The sequence below is a fragment of the Pinus tabuliformis genome, chromosome 6 (assembly GCF_031772625.1).
Source record: "Pinus tabuliformis cultivar Carrire ecotype Pingquan chromosome 6, CPIR1, whole genome shotgun sequence".
Classification (NCBI taxonomy): Eukaryota; Viridiplantae; Streptophyta; class Pinopsida; order Pinales; family Pinaceae; genus Pinus; species Pinus tabuliformis.
This window is the reverse complement of record NC_142292.1, coordinates 286,007,672-286,030,728: the sequence shown is the minus strand read 5'-3', so window position 1 is coordinate 286,030,728 and position 23,057 is coordinate 286,007,672.

Sequence of the window (23,057 nt, the reverse complement as noted above, 5' to 3'; positions counted from 1 at the left end):
TAATCAGATAGATCAGTCATTTTTTAAAAAAGGCTTTTCTTTTGCTTACACTACTTGTAAGAGTTGAACCTGCATGTATACGCACCTTTACCAAGGAGAGCCAGCGTATAGACATGAAAATATCATCTTACAAATTCACTATTATTCTAGACTTTAGACATACCCATATCATGACATTTAAATAATAAAACATGCGTAAGCAATCAGATCTAGCCCAACCAATATCAAATCATACAATGATAAGTCATTTCAGGTCTCATGATCCTGATCCAACATTCTATCCAAGGTGCACAAAATATTTAAGATTATATCATAATCATAACCTCTGCAACATAAAATATACTTCAGATAGAAGTATTCCTAAGAAACCCTTTCACTTGCACCCTTGGCCCTTTGATCTTCTCCTCCTTATATAGGTTTTGGCCTTCCTCAATACCTCAGACCAAAACAACACTTAGAGCCTGTGGTATTCTTGGACGGGATCAAATAGTCATTACTCCACTCAAACTTGTGGGCTAATACCATGGTATTGACCCTTGGTATTCTTTAGTCTTGTATTTCCTTGATTTTCCAACCTATACACACTTTTCCTCTTGTGAAAGTGCGTGCATATGTATACGCTCCTTTTGTTCTATGAACCTACATGTATACGTTGCTTTGACAAGGTGAACCTACGTATACATATTAAACTATCTGAAAACATCCTTTTCCTTCAACTTCTTGATTTTGATCAATAGACCTTTGTTCCAACTTCTTGTTCTTCTGTACCAATGCCCTATTACCTCTGAATTGACCTGTTAGATTGTGAGTTTCCTTTTATCAAATTTGAACTGACCTGTGAGTGAGTTGCCATCAAGGAAAACACCTGTATCATAATGCCAACACACTAACCCTGAAGATCGATGACCGCTACATCCACGAAATATTTGTACCATGTACATCCACCCAAAGCGATCACTTCATGTTGGCTCTACCACAAAGTCTAACCCTAAGAATGTCTAGAGAATTGAACTCGTGACCTCAATAGAAAAGGTACTTTAATTATGAGGACTCGACCAATTAAGCTAACCCTCGGGGTTTATACCTTATATATTATTATTTCTTTCAAAATTTCTTTCAAATTTATTTTATTATTTATAAGGTCTTATTTCAATCTAACTCATCATATCTAAAGTAGAGATCAATTGCTCCTCTTCAAAATGCATTACATCTAATTCCTTTGAGCATGCTAACTGATAAATTTTGGAGAATAATTCAGGATGACTTTCAAAAGCTCTGAAATTACATAAGCAATGACTATACATAATTTCCCTAAATTATTGGCTAGTTTTACACTAAAGAACATGATTCAATATATTTTTTCTTTAATGTATATATCCATGATTTTTCTTAATTGCATTTTTCTTGATGTTCAAAATAGAATTGAAACGATAAAACACAAAACTTATATCAGCGAAAAAATTAGTCAAGTGAAAATTTAAAAAAATAGATATAATAATAATATTTAAATGATGGATGTAAATAAACATAAAACTTAGTAGTTTTAAAATAAAATACCTCTCATATTCCAAAAAAAATAAATACTCAATTTATCAAAGTGCTAGTGAAATTTATACTCTGCACCATACGTATTAAATTTATAAATTTATAATTGACGAAATTTAGATATCTATTAAATTTCCAAAGTTACAAATCGACCTAAGCTCAAGTGTGTCAAAGACTACAACCACCAAGTTAAAATGTCGATGTTCATATCAAATCAACAATCTTCAACATGTTTTCTCTATCTGAGTTCGTTGTGATGAAATTCACATATAATTTATTCTTTTACATCCTTTGTTCGTTGATTTGAATAGTGAGGGAAGCTAAAATACGCTCATAAAATGTAGCAACCTTAGCAATATCGAAATGTATTTTAAACATCATAAAATGCTTGAACACGAAAAGAGTACTAGTTGTGCGGAAATCATTTTTCTAAATTTCGTTCTCTCACAGTAAAGTGAAATGCAACTATCATTTCTTTTAGTGCAGTGAAAATCTCCAACGATGATATTATTATGGTTAATATATTTTTTATTATTATTTATTTTGGGTTAAGGTAATATATATCTATATATATATATAGATATAGATATACATAAAAAATTATCATGGAAATTTATCATTCCAAGATGGCTAGAATAAGCGAAGTCTTGGGGTTGTCTACCATTGTTTCAAGCCAAGGGGCATGGTAGCATATTTCATAAGATATTTGATATGCCATACAATGCCATCAAGGTTTGGCTCACATGCTAGCAACGTATCCCCACACAAACATCAATTGTTCATTACAAAATTTACTACACTTGTCTCATCATGTATCATTATGGAGCCTTTTTCGCTCATGAGATAGGTCACATATGAGGTTTGATCTGTCATACAATGCCATCAAGCTTTAGAACGTCTACTAGGAACATGTCCTCATGCAACCACCCATTGATTGATGCAATATTTACTACACTCAACTCATCATGTATTTTTTATGGAGCCCCAGTCACTTGCAATATAGGTCACATTACCTAAGGTCATTAATAGCATTTTCCTTCTTAGGATTGCATAACATTTAGTATAGGATAATGCCCCAAGCTTTTATTTAGCCTTGGTTTTCACAGGGGCTCTAGATTGTTCTTATCACTTCATCAACCCTTAAGGGATTTTTTTTCCTCAACTCTCTAATTTACATTATTAGAAGAAACACTCTAGGACTATGGTGTTAGCCCCACTGCTTTGAGGATAGTATGAGATTTCCTCCACTCTTCCCATGAATCGATGTTCATAGGTTGGCATTGTTGGCCCTCTTTAGTAGACTCATTATACTTTTCCCACTCATGGTCAGTTCATCCACCATCAAAGCTTGTGTTTGGAAGGAAGCAACCACATTGGCTGAACCTTTCCTCCCTCTTTCCACGTGTGGTGCTAGCAAGGAAATAGCTCTAGGTACATGACTCTTCGGTTCATGGTTCATTCCCCCTATCTATTTCCTTTCTCGCTCTTTGTGTTCATTTTTGAGTTATTTATGATCTTCTCAACAACAACCAACATCAATCTGTCCCCTCACTATGGATGTGTATGCCCTCTGCCACTTTGAAACCACACTACCAAGGTGGGAAGCGTCAAACATTTTTGTTTGCATCTGCCTTTTTATTTCTTCTCTCTAGGGATTCCCATACTTTTGCCTCCAGACCATTTGCTTATGCTTAAGTTGAAGTCTCACTTTCTCTATAACAGAAGGAATCCATGCCCCATCAACAATCATGGGTTTGCCTAATGTATCCTATTACCAAGAGTGTGGGAAAGAGTGGGCCCAAATACAAGCTTAAAACTTGATTGCAAGGCATTTGGAACTAACCCCATAGCCAATTCAAGATGAATTGACGCAGGTGGAACACAATTTAGAACATGAATGGCCTACCCTCATTGATTCTAAAATGTTATCTAAATTGGCTAAATGAGTGTCTGATGCAGTCCAAGATCAGGGAAGGTATAACCAATACATGTACACAGTAGACATATACTTACATATTAAATTTGTACTTGGTAAGGTCCTCCATGAATGAAATTCCACCCAATAAGAGATGTTTCTCTCCCTCGACTACATGCAACGATAATTGGCTTCCATGGATTGAGAGTTGAGACACATTGAAACACACATGGGATTCCCCATAGACCTAGGTTGCTCTCCTAGTAGCAACAAGGAACCCATCCAAGTAGAAGCTACTAAATGTGATCCTACCTCCTAAAGATTTTATGTTAAGTTATATTAAGTGTCATGCATCTCCTTTGTATGTATCACTTTTCTAAAAGCCCTTGAAGCTTAGTTACTTCTTTTATTTTTCTAGATTTAGTTGAAAGAGTAATATTTTACACAAAGACGCTTTTGAAAATTTTAATTTTTTTCATTTGGTCAGAGCATATCAAATCTAAATTCTAATAGATGTTAACAAGAAAAACAAATTTTAACTTCAAAATAATTGAAAAAAATAAATAAAGTCATAATTAAATTATTAAATTAATAGCATAATAATTATCATTCAGTTTTTTATTCTATCCCATTTTCAATCCTATTAAATACTTTTAGGTTGGTTTTAAATTATAAAATATATTTTCTTCAATTCTAAAAACAACTTAATCAAAAGTAAAAAAATATTAACATTGTATAACCAAAAAAATTGAAAAACTAATTCAAAGTAATATATATATATATATATATATATATATATATATATATATATATATATATATATATATATATATATATATATATGCCCATGGGGTTTTGGATTGACGGTGAATGGATGTGTTGTTAAGACACTCCTTGCGATAGGTCACCGGTTCAAATCCCCTGTGGGTACTTAGGTTAGTCTTAACTAGAAAAAAAAAAAAAAAAAAAAATATATATATATATATATATATATATATATATATCAACTCAACTAAACCTAGGCAAGGCAAACCAATTTATTGGATGAACCCATAGTGAGATGTTATCACCAAGATTGTGGGAGAATTATTCAAGCCTTGACACCCCTTGAGAAAGTTTAATCCCCCCAAAGCATTTTCTATCATCAACCACTCCCCATGAGGTTTGAAACCAAAACCTGGAGGGGACTAAACCCCACTGAAACCAAATATATATTATTATTATTATTATTATTATTATTATTATTATTATTATTATTTAAAATAATATTATTATATTAATAATATTATTTAAAAGTCCCAAGTAAATGTGAGTACAAGGTTCCATATTGAAATGCAACATCCCCCGATAAACCTCGTGTAAAATTACATAGGATTAGAAAAAAATTACAAAATTTTACTAGCATGTAATAATCTAAATTTTGTTATGAATCCAGCTCACAAAAAGATAGAAAAGATAGATCAACACCTTAGAATTCAGCCTCTTTGAGGGGGCAACCTCCTTTACATTACATATGTTATCTCAAAATCAGACCCTGATAGGCTGCTGGTCAGGTTGACTCTAAGTAACTATTTCAAACCTACTTTAGGCTGAGGCTTAGCCTCCTCAACCTGAGAGGGCTCTCTCTAGATGGGTTAATGATTTTGATTAAGATAAGATGGCTAACTCTTTGTGAAATAACTGTGACAAATATAGATGCTGGAAAAACATTAAACAAGTTTCCATTGGGCCTATGGAGTCAACAACACCTCAATAAACAAGGATCTTGACTTTACATAGAAGTCAGGGCATTCAGCATTTGAATATTCAGAACACAACTCATATGGAACCACAGTTTATAAATGCATACAGGAAATCAGAGCACAATCAGTGAATTCTGAGTGATTATACCTTTATACAACTGTAAAAATTTAAGGAAAAGACAAGATCACACATTCTGAACATAGAAATCCTTCATGAATCCTGAGAAGTAAAGCCAAATTATATTACTGAAACTCTGTCTTTACATAAGCCAAATACAATGCTCTGTCATAAAGTTTTCCAACCCCTATTACCTTGCTGTTTCAGCCATATATAGAGCTCTTATTCTAACTAATCGAGATTCCTCCTCAAGCATGAGGGGAATTCGAAAACTACTTCTAATGACATCTATCAACCATTTAACTAACTAATAAATACAACAAAGTGTTGACTGGAGTTTTTTAGAGATCTAAATCAACTATGACTCTAACTCCATATTACATGCATGATGTCTTTAATTAAGATGATTCCTTTCTATGACATCTGGTTCTCTTTCAGTTTGGCGGTGGTTGTGATGGATGTTCAAGGCTCCGTGTTGGTCTTCAATGTCACACGTTTTCCATTGTCCTGAAACATAGGAAATTATCCCTATTTTACTAGTCTTTGGTTTACCTCAAAATGTTCGAATCCAAAGATCTTCCTGTGAAGCAGCTTCGTTGAATAGACCTTCCTCCAAGCGCCTCACAAAATTGGGTAGCTACTGTTGTCATTCTTCAGAAACTGGGTGCCGATAAAATAATTGCAAGATTCTCTCTATGGTATATGGCCGCACTGCATATAAATAAATGTTTGCATGCCATGATCTTGGTATACCTCCATCCATCTCCTCTAATAGACACGGATATCCGATATTTTGTTACAATTGAAGTAATCTGCTGGCGAATCAAACACCGTTATGCGCGCTGCTCGGTGCTATGCTTTGAAATTTATCAGCTGTGAATCTGTTTCAACCAAAGGAAAATGTGCAACCCCTTTCCTACGCCTTTTGTTCTGCTGAAAAGAATGAAGAGAAGATTTGCTCTATCTGGTTCCTAAAGCAAAAGAGAGAATGGATCTCAAATAAGAACCCGACTTTGAATGACTCTTTCATTCACACAGTGCAGCCCGTCCACTCTTCTTCTGATTTGATGCAAAGAGTATTTAATTTCGATCTGATGCAAAGAATTACTGATAAGATGGATGCAAGCATATACCATTTGTTGGAACTCAGTTGACACAAAAACCGAATCCTAACGCATTTGGTTATTCCTTAAACAAGAAGAATTCAATCCAGTTTTAGCGTTGGCACAGATCAGCCATACACAAGACACTAAAGAACTTGTTACACGGTGGTCGTTGAAGACTATTCTGAATCTGATTCAATTTAATTTTCTCTGAGTTTTCCAGTTCTTGGATAAATTTCCTCAAATGCTGGAAGTACTCGGGGTAAAGTTCAAGGTTGCAGTGACCACCTCCATTGACCCACAAAGGTTCATACGGTTCTGTAGATAGCTTGTATAGAGCCTTTCCATGTGACATGTCGATTATATCATCGTCTGTTCCATGTATAACAAGTACTGGGCATTTCACATGTTGAATCTTATTAAGATTTAGCATGTCCTTTAGACGTTTAATTACCCAAAATAGAGCAGACTGCACATTTTTTCTCACAATAAGTGTCGCATTTGGATTGAAAAGCTCTGCAGCAAGAAAATCCACAACTCCTTGGAAACTCTGTTTGCGATGTTCATTGTTTGCTTCATCCACATTGTCCACAACTCTTAGCACCTGGGTAAATACTTGACTTGTCTCTTCTTGCTCCTTATTGGCATGCTGAGGAAGTCGCTTCAACATAGATACTAGACCGCGTATTGCCCGAACTTGAAAAAGGCATAAAGTCTCGACAGTAGCCTTCCCAACCAAAGCTCCAAGACCCATAACCCCACTCATCTGTGCTTGCAATGTGCTTCCATAACAACAGTGTAAAAGTCGAGGTAGAAGCTGCTCGAAGACTGGTATACGAACACCTGGAGGTGGTGAGTAAACAGGATTCATTGAAGGACTAGAAACCATCATAGGAGTACCTGGCATGCCCACACCCCTTGTAGTCAATACACCAGTATGTTTGCAATGAGCAAGAAAAGGAAGTGTTTCTGTAAAAATGTTTAGTCCATTCAAGGCAACCTTAGCATGTGCTCTGTTTTCAGCTGCAAGAACATCAACTAATGCATCCAAGAATATCAAAGGATTTAACTCCTTCAAATTGGCATGGGATGAATTTCGTAACTTAGAACTTAAGGCCCTAGTGCCCATCGAGCCCCCAACTTGACTAGTTGTTACTGGTGGAGAGGTAGTTGAATCAACATGAAAAATCATAGCAAAATGACGGCATACATTGGAGACAAAATCATCTTTCGGATCTTGAAGTTCTAGTTCTGCACTGGCAACAATTACAGTCATCAACAGAACCTTAAATACAGATCTCTCTGCCATAAGCTGTGTCTTTGTTTTTACCCCAAGGTCAACCTTCATAGTTGATGTTTCAGTTCTGTGTCTTGATGGATCAATGGATGACATTAGCATCGTGCTCAAAAGTCCTGGAGTAACTCCTTCACCTGTAATATTTCCCTTCAGATTCAGAACTGATGACAAGCATACACGCAGGAGCTTGAGAGCATGCCTCCTGTAAAATGCATCCACCCCAGAGCTATTTTGCATGACAGTTTCAAACAAATCCCCAATTTTGTAGTGCAGCCTAAAACATGTTGCACTGCGAAACTACAAAAAGGCTTTATGCGCTGCGGAAACACTTCAAAATTATTTCATGAGCTACGAAATAACCTAAAGAGTTTTGTGACACATAGTAACTTTTGAACAAAACTGACACATGGCTATGAGACGGGGATGAATGAGAATGACCGATGATGAATGAGAATACATAGTTGACTCAAGACTCTAAAAACAAAAATCAAACTTAGACTAGCACCGAATTTTTTTTACCATCAAACTAATGTGAGCGGTTTTGAAATTAGAATTCTTAAGTGATAACAACATAAATGAACAATTCTTGGATGATTCAAATGACAAAACCTCCTTTCTATATATAGGAGTCTAAGGAGTCACAATATAACCCAACCGACCTAACAATAATAATATAAAGCCACAAAAATAACAATAGAGGGATTCTATGGGGCACAGTAATAACAATATGGGGACAATAGGGGCACAACAATATTAATAAGCGATACAACTACAATAGTAATGGGGCAATCACTAGTATTATAGGGACCTAACATGCCCCTCTCCTTCAAAAAAAGTGTTATCCTCAACGCTTGAGTAGTTCTAGATGCTTCTGTATAAAATTCTAATCCTCCCATGTGGAATCTTCAGCGGATAAGTTCCTCCACTTGATGAGATACTCCGAAATTGATCGCTTTCGTAGCTTTCGAGTTCTTATTTCAGTGACTACTTCTGGTTCTAATATAATTTTTCCTTCCTCGTCAACTTCTGGCAATATTGTTTGAACTGGGAGCTTGTCACCTATAACCTTCTTTAAACATGAAACATGGAAAATTGGGTGCACTCGAGAAGCTGCAAGAAGCTCCAATTTGTATGCCATAGTACCAATATTTTGCAACACCTTGTACGGACCATAATACTTTGGTCATAATTTATTATCCTTCTTAGCTTGCTTGAGGGACATTTGTTTATATGGTTGTAGCCATAGGAATACCCAATCACCTACATCAAAACTTCTTTCACTGCGATGCTAATCTGCCTGTTGTTTCATTCTATTTTGTGCCAACACGAGGTTATCTTTTAAGAGTTGGAGGACTTGTTTTTGATGTTCAATGTGATGTTCCACTGCTTGAACCTTAGAATTTTCTCTTAAATAGGATGTGATGGATGGTGGCTGATATCCATAAAGTGCCATAAATGGGGTCATTTTTGTTGCTACATGGAAGGAAGTGTTATACCACCATTCAGCCAGAGGCAACCATTTTACTCATTGTGTTTGTTTATCAGATACAAAGCAACGAAGATATCCTTCCAAACATTTGTTTACTATCTCAGTTTGCCCATCAGAATGAGGATGATAAGATGAGCTATGAGCTAACTGAGTACCAAGACAAGAAAATAATTATGTCCAAAAATTTCCAGTGAAAATGGGATCTCTGTCACTTACAATAATCTTTGGATTTCCATGTAGCTTTTGAATTGTTTCCATAAATGCAGTAGAAACTGTATTGGCTTTAAATGGATGTGATAATGCACAAAAGTGTTCATACTTGGTAAGTCTGTCAACTACCACCATGATGACACTCTTTCCCTCAGACTTGGGTAAACCTGTGATAAAATCCATCGAGACCTCCTCCCTACGTTGGCTTGGAATGGATAAAGGTTGTAATAGACTCGAGGTCTTAATTGTTTCAACTTTATTTTGTTGGCAAACCAAACATTCCTCCACAAACTTTTGAATATCCAATTTAAGGCCATCCCAAAAAAATTCCTTCTTAACCCTGTGGTGAGTTTTTAAAAATCTTGAGTGCCCTCCTAAGGGAGAAGTGTGCAATTCCATAAGAATCTTTTGTTTGAGCTGGGAATTCTTACAGAGGTATAAGCGATCTTTGTACCATAACGAATCATTTTGCCAGCTAAATGTATCAGATGTACTGGAATATTGTTGTAAATTTCGAATAAGTGCCCACACTTCTTCATCATTCTTCCATTCCTCCCTTGCTTTGTTTATCCAATCTAGTTGGATAATAGAAATGGCGCACAACAATGCTTCCACATCCTCATCCTTTCTTGAGAGTGCATCTGCCACCACATTTTGCTTCCCTTTCTTGTAGATGATTTCAAAGTCATAACCCAACATCTTTGTGACCCAATTTTGTTGCTCTTCAGAGGATAATCTTTGTTCTAAAAAGTATTTAAGGCTATCATGATCCGTTTTTACCTTGAAGTGTCTCCCCATTAGGTAGGGTCATCATTTCTTAAGTGCATGTAGTATTGCCAACATTTCCTTCTCATAAATAGCTTTGTGTAAAAACGTTCCCTTGATTGGACGACTTTCAAAAGAAATGGGTCTTTCATCTTGCATTAAAACAGCACCAATTCCATTTCCTGAAGCATCAAATTCCACAATAAAGGTTTTTGTGAAGTCTGGTGTAGCTAAGACCGGTGCTTGGCACATTGGTTCATTAAGATGTTCAAAGGCCTTTGTTTCTTCTGGAGTCCATGAAAATGCATCTTTCTTCAATAATGTTGTTAGAGGTGCTACTACTCTCCCATAATTCTTAACAAACTTGTGATAATAACCTGTCAACCCGAGAAATCCTCGCAGATGCTTTATGGATGTGGGGATTTTCCATTCCTTAATGGCTTTAATTTTCCTAAGGTCTACCTTAACTCCTTCATGAGATACAATATGACCCAAATATTCCACCTCTTGTACTCCAAAGAAACATTTGGATCTTTTTGCATATAATTGTTTCTCCTCCAATAGTTGTAGCACCCTGTCAACATGTTCAAGATGATCCTTCCAAGACTTGCTGTAGATTAGTATATCATCAAAAAATACTAACACAAATTTTCTAAGGAAGGGTTTGAAAATGGAATTCATCAAACCTTGAAATGTAGAAGGTGCATTGGTAAGGCCAAAAGGCATGACCAAAAATTCATAATGACCCTCATGAGTTCTAAATGATGTTTTCAAAATGTCTTCAGTCTTCATTCTGATTTGATGATATCCTAAACGAAGATCCAACTTGGTGAAGTAAATTGATCCATGCAATTCATCCAATAATTCATCAATGACAGGAATGGGAAAATTATCTTTAATAGTGAGCTTGTTAAGATCTCTATAATCTGGACACATGCGCCATGATCCATCCTTCTTGTGCACCAATACTACTGGAGCAGAGAAAGAACTTTGACTAGGTTGAATTATACCAGCCTCTAGCATTTCTGCAACCATACGTTCAATTTCACTCTTTTGGGCATAGGGATATCTGTACGGCCTGATGTTTGGAGGAACACTTCCTGGAATCACATGAATAGCATGATCATGATCACGAATAGGTGGGAGACCTTTGGGAGTCCCAAATACTTTGGAATGATTGTCCAAGACTTTTTGGAGATCTGGAGAAATAGATGATTCCGATGTGAAAACATCTAGCGAACATAATTGTGCAATTACACCTCTTTGTTCTTTTTTTAAAAGCTTTGTCATACCATTAGAGCTGATTATCTTTCCTGGTTTCCCTGCAATGCCCCTTAATTCAACTTCCTTTCCTTCTGTAGAAAATTTCATGAAAAGTTCTTGAAAATTAAAAGCTATTGTACCCAAGGATTGTAGCCATTGGACTCCTAGTACAACATCAGCACCTCCCATTGGAATGGAAAGCATTGGGCTAGTCAATACATATTCTGCCATGGATAGCTTGATATTATGGCACTTTCCCGAGCAATTTATTGTTCCTCCATTTGCAATCATCACTTGACACTCTGGTGTTGGATATAGGAAGCAATTTAATTCTTTTGCTACCTTACAATGAATAAAATTGTGGGTACTTCCTGAATCAATCAACACTATTACCTTTTTCTTCTTGATTTGTCCTTCTATCTTGATGGTTTGAGGAGTGGTAATTCCAGCCAATGCATTACAAGATATGGTCGGATTCATTTCTTCTTTATCTAGGATTTGTTCCTGGAGTATATCCTCTTCTTTTGACCTTTCTTGCTCCTTTTCTTCTTCCTCTTCATAATCTATGTAGAATAGTTTCTTCTCATCACACTTGTGACCTTTAGTGTATTTGCTATCACAACTGTAACAAAGCCCTTTTCTTCTTTTTTCTTCCAATTGTTGTGGTTTCAACCTTATAGGTTGTGGAAGACTAGGGACAACAACACTTCCATCTTTATAGTTGTGAGTGGTATGCTTCCTGGTTGCCATAATTTTGCGTTCCATTTTTCTTGCTAACCTAAATGCCTTCTCTAATGAATCAGGTTTCCAAAGGCGAACATCATGTTGGATATTATCCTTTAAAGTCGCTATGAACACATCAATCCTATGCTCCTCTGGAATGTTTTTTACCCTTATGTTCAATTTTTGGAACTCCTCAATGTGCTCCATTATTGAACCCTTTTGTTTGAGACTTATCAATTGGCTAAAAAAAGTGTTGCTTTTTGTATCCTCATAATGTGCTGTCAATTCTTCCGTAAAAATTGCCCAAGTGATAATTTGTTTACGAGAGCAAAGCCATTGATACCATACAAACTGATTTGGTTCCAAATATAAAGTTGCAATACGTACCTTTTGTGTGTTTTGCACATTATTGAGATCAAAAAATTGCTCCATCTGTAATATCCATGTTGCGGGATCCTTGCCATCAAACTTCCTCATATCGATTTTTGGAATATGGTGGGTCTTTGATCCAACATTAGAGTCTATGAAATCATGATTAACATTTCTTTTGTTCTCATCATGAGTTTCCTTTACTACCCTTTCACCATTAGTAAGCATTTCTTGTAGAAACTTTGTTAAATCTATCTTCAAATCTATCTTCAAATCTTCCATGCCTGTCTTCAAATCTTCCATGCCTATCTTCAAGTCATCCATCTTAGCTTCCACATCATTCATCTTAGTTTCTACACCTTTCTTTAGACAATCCATCTTAGATTCTGTTGCTTTTTGTGCAAGTGACACTTGTTGCACTTGGTCTCGTAATTTTGATATATCATGTTGCATGTCTTCCTCTTATTCATGAGTCATGCTAGAGCATTCAGGTTTCTTACTAGGTGTTTGTATTTTCTTTCCTCAGGTCATCAATTACTAATAATAATGCTTTACTATGCCCTTTCAATTCCTTCAAACTAATTTTTCAAACCAAGCTTATTAAAAATTTTGAAAAAAATTACACACCTTTTTTCACTTTGTAGGAGCTAGATATTGAATCTGATGTATCTTTGTAATTTTGAATCATCCAGCTCTAAAATTGAGATTTGTGGTAGCCCTCTATGTCCTCTTTCCAATGCCACCAATCTGATCCAAATTGGATTCTCCAAGGAAGAGTTATGCCAAATCTCCCACATTGACCTGATTATAGACTAGTTCAGAAGAACGAACTTGTACGACGTGCCACGAGTCACTGTTTCAACCTTTGGCTCTAAAAAATATATGCAAGAAACTACAGTCCATCCTCTTTTTTTACCTTCTTATGAAATTTCAATCTGATGTGCAGAGAGAAAGCTATGACGGTTTTCCCCAGGTCACCTTTTTGGAATGTAATTCAGGAGTCTACAGAAAGACCAACTTCCTCAGATCATATCTCCGTAAATATGGCGTAAAAAGCTCTGAAATTTGGACCTGAGGTTTAGCACGATGTCTTCTCAAATGGGTTTTTTTTTAAGCTTCTGAAACATCACAGGACAATAGTTATAGTGAAAATTCCATGATGACGTATTTGGAGCAGCAAAACCCTAGAATCCAAAGCTCTGATACCAAATGTTATGAACCCAGCTCACAAAAAGATAGAAAAGATAGATCAACGCCTTAGAATTAAGCCTCTTCGAGGGGGCAACCTCCTTTACATTACATAAATGAACAATTCTTGGATGATTCAAATGACAAAACCTCATTTCTATATATAAGAGTCTAAGGAGTCACAATATAACCCAGCTGACCTAACAATAATAATATAAAGCCACAAAAATAACAATAGAGAGATTCTATGGGGCACAGTAATAACAATATGGGAACAATAGGGGCACAACAATATTAATAAGGGATACACCTACAATAGTAATGGGTCAATCACTAGTATTATAGGGACCTAACAAATTCACTTATTCCATATCCCTTTACTGACTAATAGATAAAACCATCATCGTTACATAAAGTAACTTTAGGAATGGAATAGTAAGTTACATAACATAACAATCAATGTTGCAATATATTAACATAATATTCCTATTGTAATATTACATCATTATCATCGTTCATTTAATTAGGCTAGTTAATCAAATGTTTGATGATGTAAATGTTAACCTCATGCAAGAAAGAAACATCATTAGAATGGAACAATAGGAAAACACATCCTTAGACATCGACATACCCTGGAAGCCCTGTACGTAAAAACCAACAAACATTTAATTTTATTAAAGATATCATTAGGGTGTTCACTCCTCACTCAATGGTTGTAAGGGAGTCCATGCCTTGACCATTGGCATAAAATATTACACAAAAATATCATCTTAAATACAACATAATTAGCTAGAATTTATTACATTATCATGATATGATTTACCTACAAATATTTGAACATTATGTCTTTGTGGCCCGATTCTTCCCATTAGTGGATTATCCTACAATTGACATTCCTTCAATTTGAATGGACCACTAGTTCTCTACCTACCATAATGTTAAAGATAATTTTTCCTTCACATAAATCACAATCCTTTCCTACAATTACTACTGTTATCAAACTCTGACATCCAAATAATAAATCTTTACTAGCTATGCATCAAACATATTTTCATGTGCATAATTAAAATACACACAAAGTATCAAGATGTGTCTCTTTTAATAACACCGAACATGCATTAATTAAAAGCAGATAACTACTAAAACATGTCTATTTATCTTTTCATGTGTAAGGTTATTGTAGAAAGTTCTCTATAGATCAGCTAGATCTGATACCATGTAGAAATTCTCACTGTAGATTAAACTGATTATGAAATATACTAAAGCAAAATACTTGATCTACTTCTACTATCAAACTTTGCGGAAGCTTAATCAATTTGAGCAAGGTCAAATAGAACAAATATAACAGATGAAGAAGAAACAATCACACATGAACACAGAAGAATACTCTGGGGAAAGCCTCAGCTAAAAACCTTGATCTCTGTATTATCATACAAGTGGAAATATCTCTGGATTACACAAAGCTTTAGCTCACAAGCTATCCAGCTCTCAGTACAATCCCTCAATGTTGCTCATAGATTGAATAGACACAACATATGCCTTCCTTCAGTCCTCCAAGCCTCCTATTGCCTTGCACAGTTTCTCCTGGGTCCTCCAGCTGCAACCTGTGTGATTCTCACCTCACACACAACATTGACCTCTGAAATAACTGTGCAATCCTAAAGGAGATAATTCCTTCTGCATGGATGAGTTTCCTATATAGGAAAATTCCTCCAACTGATAGTACATTGTCCCTTCCTCTGATCTCAACTGGGTCTCTGACTGAACTAACATGCATGAGTTATTTATGAGAGAATATTCAGTTATCTGAAGTACACTAGTTACATGCATGCATGCATTAACTAACTAAACTCACAATCAATTCCACAAATTGTTGGAACTAATCTAACTGGACTTAACTCAATTAACTGAGCTAACTAATTACAACTCAAAGTACAACTCATCCTGATCTCCTTAATTAAGGGATAACTTCCTCAATCAAAGGGATAACTGTTGCATGTCTTCACATAGACTTCATGTTTGATTTTATCCAACTAATTAACTCATGATGAATTAATTAATTATTTTTCCAATAGCTGCTAAGATCAAATTCGAATTTTAATTCTCAATTTTAGTTCAGGGACTAACTAAAATTGGAATGTATCCCAAAATGCTATTTATAGCAATGCTATTTTTAGCATTTCTATTTTATCATTCCTTGTTGCTATTTCCAACACTGGTTCCTGAAATGCTATTTATAGAATTTCTATTTTTAGCATTTCTTGTTGCTATTTTCAATAGTTATGACACATGTCTATTCTTCCAAATCTTACGTGCATAAGGAAAACTACATTAATATTATCAAGGCATGCTTGTATATCCACTTTTCACATGTATTATAAGTAAAGAAGTAGATACAGTTTACCTCTACCCACTAGAGTACGGTAATATTGAAAGATTTACCATGATAATATTTAAAATAATTTCCATGGTTATTACTATCTCTTGCACAAGGAGGGGGAAAACTTCCCAAAAGATATACATCACAACTAATATTATTATCTTTACACAAGAACACATTCTTTTCCAAAAGGAAACCCACCGTAACTACTTGTATTCTCTTAAAAGAAACTAGTATATTAGCTATGATCTTTATGCATGCAATTATATAAAATTTATCCAAGAGAAACTAGCTCCTTAGCTATTATCTTGGTGCAAGAAAATACATATTATTTTCCAAAAGAATATTTTCCAAAGGAAAGCTAACACAATATCTATTATTTATACATGCAAATAAATGCTCTTTTCCAAAAAAAAAATAACATAATAGATATTATTTCTTGCATGAAAATACATAATATTTTCCGAAAAAAAAAAAAAAAATATATGATAGCTATTCTTCTTGCATGTAAAACATAATCTTCACAAATAATTCCCTGCAATCGTTTCCAATAAAAATAACATGGCTTCTCTATCTTTTTAGGTGTAAATTTCACATGCATTCTTCCCAAGAAATATCGTGACCTCTTTATTTTTTTATGTGCATGGTTCATATGCATTCTACTTCAAGAAAATGTCATGACTTCTTATCTTTTATATGTAGGGTTCACATGTAACCTTTTCAAGAAAAACAACATAGGTAATTTTTTATCTTCCACACAGAAGCCATGAAATCTTTCCCAAAAGTACACAATAAATCTTTCCAAAAAATATATTTAACCTATGTTTATTCCCACAAGAACCGAGAAACAAGATCACATACCGCAAAATATGCTTCACTGACCTTCTCACCAGTTTGTTTTTGTTTTTATTTCCACTTTACTCTTGCTACATTATATTTTCAAGCTTGTAATATTCCTCTATGGAACTGCCCACTATAATATTTCTTGGACCATTCAAGTTTCCTTGCAGCCCGCCAGCTAATTTCAAGTTAATGTTCCACCAACCCATGTTATTTCTCATACACTCAAGAGATTGTTGTGTCACTAAATAGGGTAAGAAGGTATGCCCTAGTGTGGAGGGTGAATGTAAAGGAATGGGTTTATTCCACCATATTGGCAAATTTTCATGCATAAAATCTAAGGAAACACATCAAATCTATACATTTTTCTGTAGATTCAACATCCCATGTAATGTACTAAAACATAAGATAATAATCTACTCTACTTTCAATAGCAGAAACTAATAATGATCGATGAAAACAATAATCAGCAAGAGGAAGAATATCAATTGCACATAACACAATATTTCTCTCGAGAAAGCAACTGCTCAAAACCCCGATTATCTATATTGGATTAATCAGAAATCTAAGAAGATTATTGGATTAATCAGAAATCTAAGAAGATTATTGGATTAATCATAAACCTAAGTAGATTATTGGATTAATCTGTAGATTTTTCTGTAGATTCAATAGCTCATGTAATGTACTAAAACATAAGATAATAATCTACTCTACTTTCAATAGCAGAAACTAATAATGATCGATGAAAACAATAATCAGCAAGAGGAAGAATATAAATTGCACATAACACAATATTTCTCTTGGGAAAGGAACTGCTCAAAACCTCGATTATCTATATTGGATTAATCAGAAATCTAAGAAGAAAATATAATGCTTGTTCTCACTATAACAATCCCTACATAAGTTTGATAAACTCTTTGCCTCACAAGCCCACTCTGGCCAACACTTAGCCAATTTTGTTTCATGCCAAACCCCTATTTCCTTATGCAATTCCTAAGAGGATCAACCCATATTTAATTGGGAAATCCTTCTTCCAAAACTACGCAATCCAAACTTAGGTCCATAATTGATTGCATGCATAATTTGTACAACTCATAAAATCATACAAATGGTAGTACATTGACCTTGCACTCTAGACTCAACTGGGTATTTCTCTAAACTGACATGCATGAGTTTCTCTTGAGTGAATCTCTAGTTAGCTAGAGTAATACTCAAGATGAATCAATGCACCAACTCACTACTACACCTCTACTATTTCCTCGACCAATTAGAACTAGTTTAACTGACTGTAACTCAGTTTAACTGAGTTATCTAATTACAACTCCAAATAACTCAACCTGGAACCCTAAAATTTAGGGATCACACTTATGACTATAGAAATAATTCCAACTTGAAATTCCTAAGTTAATTAAATTAAAATTAATTAACTATTTACAAGTTACTATGAGAATAGAATTCGATTTTAATTCACAATTTAATTCAAGGACAAATTAAATTGGAATTTCTTGTTGTTATTTTTAACACTTCCTCTTAACGAGAAAGAGATTATCAACTACCCTGATCCTATCTCTATGAAACTCAAACTTACATCTTGACAATGCCTTTGTCAAAATGTCAGCATCATGATCCTCTTTGGGAATGTAATCCAACAACATAATCTGCCTCTGTACACAATCTTGAAGATGATGATATCGGATATCAATATTCTTGTATTGATCATGAAAAAATGGATTTTCAAAGAGTTTGATACAACTCTGATTATCATAGTAAATCATAGTTGGATCCATCTGCTGACCAAACAAACCAACCAGAATCTTCCTCATCCAGATGGCCTCACATGCTACTTGACTTGCAACCATGTACTTTGCCTATGTCAAAATTAATGCAACCAATCTTTGTTTCTTATTGTACCAAGAAACAACTGCTGACCCAATACTAAATATCCCTCCTGGTGTGATCTTCCTGTCGGATGGACTCCCTTCCCAATATGCATTGGTGATGCCTTGAAGCTTCACTCCATTTGTCCATCTATACCACAATCCATACTGAGCTGGTCCTCTGATATATCTCAACACATGCTTGGTCACCTTCCAATACAACTTAGTAGGCCTAACCATTACTTGAATAAAAAGGTTAACTGTGTAGCACATGTCCAGTCATGTGTTCACCAAATACACGAGTGAACCCACAAGCTTCATGTGAACAGTAGCTTCCACTACTTCACCCAAAGTAGCATCCTCCTTCCTCCAGTTACCTACTAAAGGAGTCTCCATGGGTTTATTGTTATCCATGTGGAACTTGTTAATAGTGCTAGACCTTCCAACATGTCAAGGGGATCTCCCCGGTAAGAAGTCCCAATTAGACCTCAGACCGTTGGTGTAGGAGTCCCAGCAGTGGGTCGTAAGGTAATTCCTTGACCGCGATGTCACACAGAGGAAAGTAAGATGACTCTGTCAGTAGCAAGGGTGTGACTACTACAGTGAATTGAGGAAGGTGAATGAAAGGTTCTAACACAAGTGGGTTGGGAAGAGTGTGCCCCTTGACAACTTGTAACAGTACTCAGCTGGGAAGGGAAAACACGAGTGAAGATGCATCACAAGCTAGAAAGGAGAGCATTCGACAATCCAAAGTGATGGTTAAACCAATAACACATTTGCAACAAGATTAATATAATTTCATATGAATCAGTTCATACACAAATATGTAAGTTAAACAACATATATCATTAAGGAAATCGAAACAGTCCAACTACAATAACAACATATGCATGAAAATGTGTTGGCTTTTATTATATAAAGAAGTGTAAGTTCCAATCTTACAATACCTCCATGTAAACCTGCTAGCCCCAACAGTGAAATGTTACATCCACATCTGTCTGCTCCTCCAGAGAGATGTAATAGCTCCGTTCAGTGGAGAAACCATGGCGCGTTACAATATTGTCCAAGATTTCTTCAAGATAGTCTTAATAGAAGCTTGGCTGACCAAAAGCCCTTACAATGAGTTATGAGGGACTATTTATAGCAAAGGGTGGGGTGACCCTTGACATTCCCCTTTGTGACAGTCCAACTACCCTCATGACTCTACACCTACTCTATGAGTGTTACATCTAACTATTAACACTTGACTTACACTTGACATGACGTGACATTACAATGCACATGTACTCATGTGAGACAACATGGCTTAAGCAAGCCATGCAAGAAATCAGTGACACTTGGTACATTGTGATGAGACCAAATCTTTGACATGCTTGTGATGGTGAAGGTGATGAGTTGATGCCAAGCTTGGTCATCTGTGATGGTGTGCATGTAGCTCATGGTGACATCTTGTTGAAGCAAACTCTTGCCTCTATTACAACCAATGCATTGGTCCAGCCCATTCATCCAACTCGTCTACTAACATGTGCATGGTCTTCTTGGGTGTAGCTAAACTGGAAACACACTAATGCATAGTATTTGTGTTGATATTCAAGTGTTTGTTGGCGGTCATGCACATTAACTTTCCGAAGTACATGTTTAGCTCCAGTTGGACTTGCTTCTTGTCTTCGCCTTGGTGAGTGTGCTGAATGGGTTGGATCACATGCCTGCACACAATTACATGCATGATGTTGAATCGCTTGCATGTGATCAACAACACTACTCACCACGTTTGCTCCATGTCAGCTACTGGGATGGATCTTCAACTTGTACGGGTGTAGTTTCATCAGTGAGTGCATGTTGCGCCCGTTGTTGTTCATGTTCCCGCTGTAACTCATTCGCTTGTCTATGCAGCTTCATGTTCTTCCTTGACTTAATACTTCAGCACATGAAACTCCTTCTTTGTTCCATTCTCTATCTCCATACAATCTTCATGTCATGTCGTCACCTCATAGCCTGAGTCTCCAAAGTTGTTTTCATCATCAATGGATATGCTTGAGCTTGCAACTTTATTTCGCCTCTGTGTTTTCAACAACCCTCCTCTTACATTCATTGCATCTGGTATGCTTCCTTCAGCTGCTATTCATGATGTTTCTCGCTATGGTGTTGTTGTTGTCATATCTTGATGCCCTTGTCTACAAACAGCTTGATGTCTTCGTGAGTAGGCAAGCTCATAGACACTTGATCAACTGCATCCCCAAGTGTGCTTTAAACAATGTCTTCAATTCTGCTCTCCTCGAACCATTGTACCTATGCTACTAAGAGGAAAATGAAACCTGTCATACCTTGTTACAGGGAAAAGTTTCTATGTAGAACTACTAATCCCACTAAGGTGTGGTAGCTACCTTAGAAACAAACAAAGTAAAACTATTTTCGTTTTTCCTTTATGAAAGATAGATGAGGGAAGAATAAAGGAGACCAACCTCTGTCTTGCGCTTGGTTCCTTGCTCAATTCCTCTCTCTTCTGATAGTCCTTTGCTACTTGCTTCCTTGTACACCTAGCTTCACAGAGTACCTGTAGAATCAAAGTAGCATAACACTATACAAGAACATGGATCTATTATCATAAACAATCTAGGATCAGATGTAAATTGACCATACAAATGCATAAAACATTAATGACACAAGAGTATGGAGGAAAACTTGAATAGCTTTATTGATAATTAAGAAAGAGCCAAGAGAGTTACAACCAGTTGTTCTGACCCAGCATCATCCTCTCAGCAAGTAAGCCCTTCTTACCTCATGCAAAGCTTAGATCACCCAACACAATGATGTTGATGCAAGAGCATCTAACCCCTCCTTAATTAAAGAGGAATCTGAAGCTAAGCGAGGAGGACTTAGACAACGTAACTGAACAAAGGGAAGATCTGCTCTTAAATTGATTTAAAATGAGAGATTTAAGTAAGTTGTTGAGTGAGTTTAGGATCTTATGAAGCAATAGCGGATCTGGAATGATCCAATCTATTTTCCTCCATTCTTATAAACTAGTCTTGGTGCATTCGTAGGGGGGCCAGACGCATGTATATCCAGCGCTACCAAGGCAACCTAGCTCAATAAAAATGTATTGTAATCTGAATTCAGAGATAATATAAATCATGTGTTTTGTGGTTACGATTTTCTTTCATTATGTATATGAGTATGTCAGTTTTAATTTGATCCTGCGTGCTGTTGTGAGAAGCGTGAATCCAATTTAAAGGCATAATACTTAATTGAGGAGTGTTGAGAGAAGAGTAAGATCGATTCACAGTTACAGCGTTATAAATCTGGTTAAAGAGCCAAATTCTGGCTTGGCGTTGAAATCTCAAGAATGTCGAAGGAGCGATATTACAATCGCGTGGAAGAATCTATTGAATGAAATAGCTTTAGGAATCGATCTGCAGGTGGAAGTGAGGGGTAATAGTATTGACGCTCAGCAGAATGGTGAAACCGATTCTCATCGTACGTTTAATGATGAGAAGTGTAATTGCAGAACATTGCTCGGACCTAAGAACGAAGTGTTGCAGATTCGACCGATGAAGACAGATCGATTTACATGAATTGATGTTATTATATTTTCTTTGTATAAAGATAAGTACCAGGGTATTGATGGATTTTATTGTTGTATAATAAATTGTTTTGTTTAGATCGTGGGCCATAACCCACAGGTCAAGATTCAGAATTTCTACATGAAAGGGGATTTTGGGCTTACCCCAAGATTTCTTTTCATCAAGTGGTATCAGAGCAGGGAAAGTTTCCTGCGAGGAGAAGGATTCCAGAGAGAAAGAAGAAGAAGAAGGTACAGTTGGTTAAGTTGGACAGTTTGTGGTCTTACTGTTGTGTAGATGGCGACAGCGGAAGGTGAGAAGATTTGCAGCAACCTAGAGCAAGGTGTGCTCAATTGGTTCCAGAGAAGAGAACTAGAAGGATGCCAAAAGACCGAGTGCGGAGGGCTTGGTGAGGTATCGTGTAACAGAAGGAGACTGTTACTGCAGAGGTTGGTTGCAGCTCACAGAAGATCATGAAAGCAGTTCTACTGAAGGAATACAGTGGATAGAATTGCTAAGGACCAAGAGAAGAATATGACCAGGAGGTCATAATTTTTTTTTACCTCAGGAGTCTGATGCAGGAGCATCTAACCCCTCCTTAATTAAAGAGGAATCTGAAGCTAAGCGAGGAGGACTTAGACAACGTAACTAAACAAAGGGAAGATCTGCT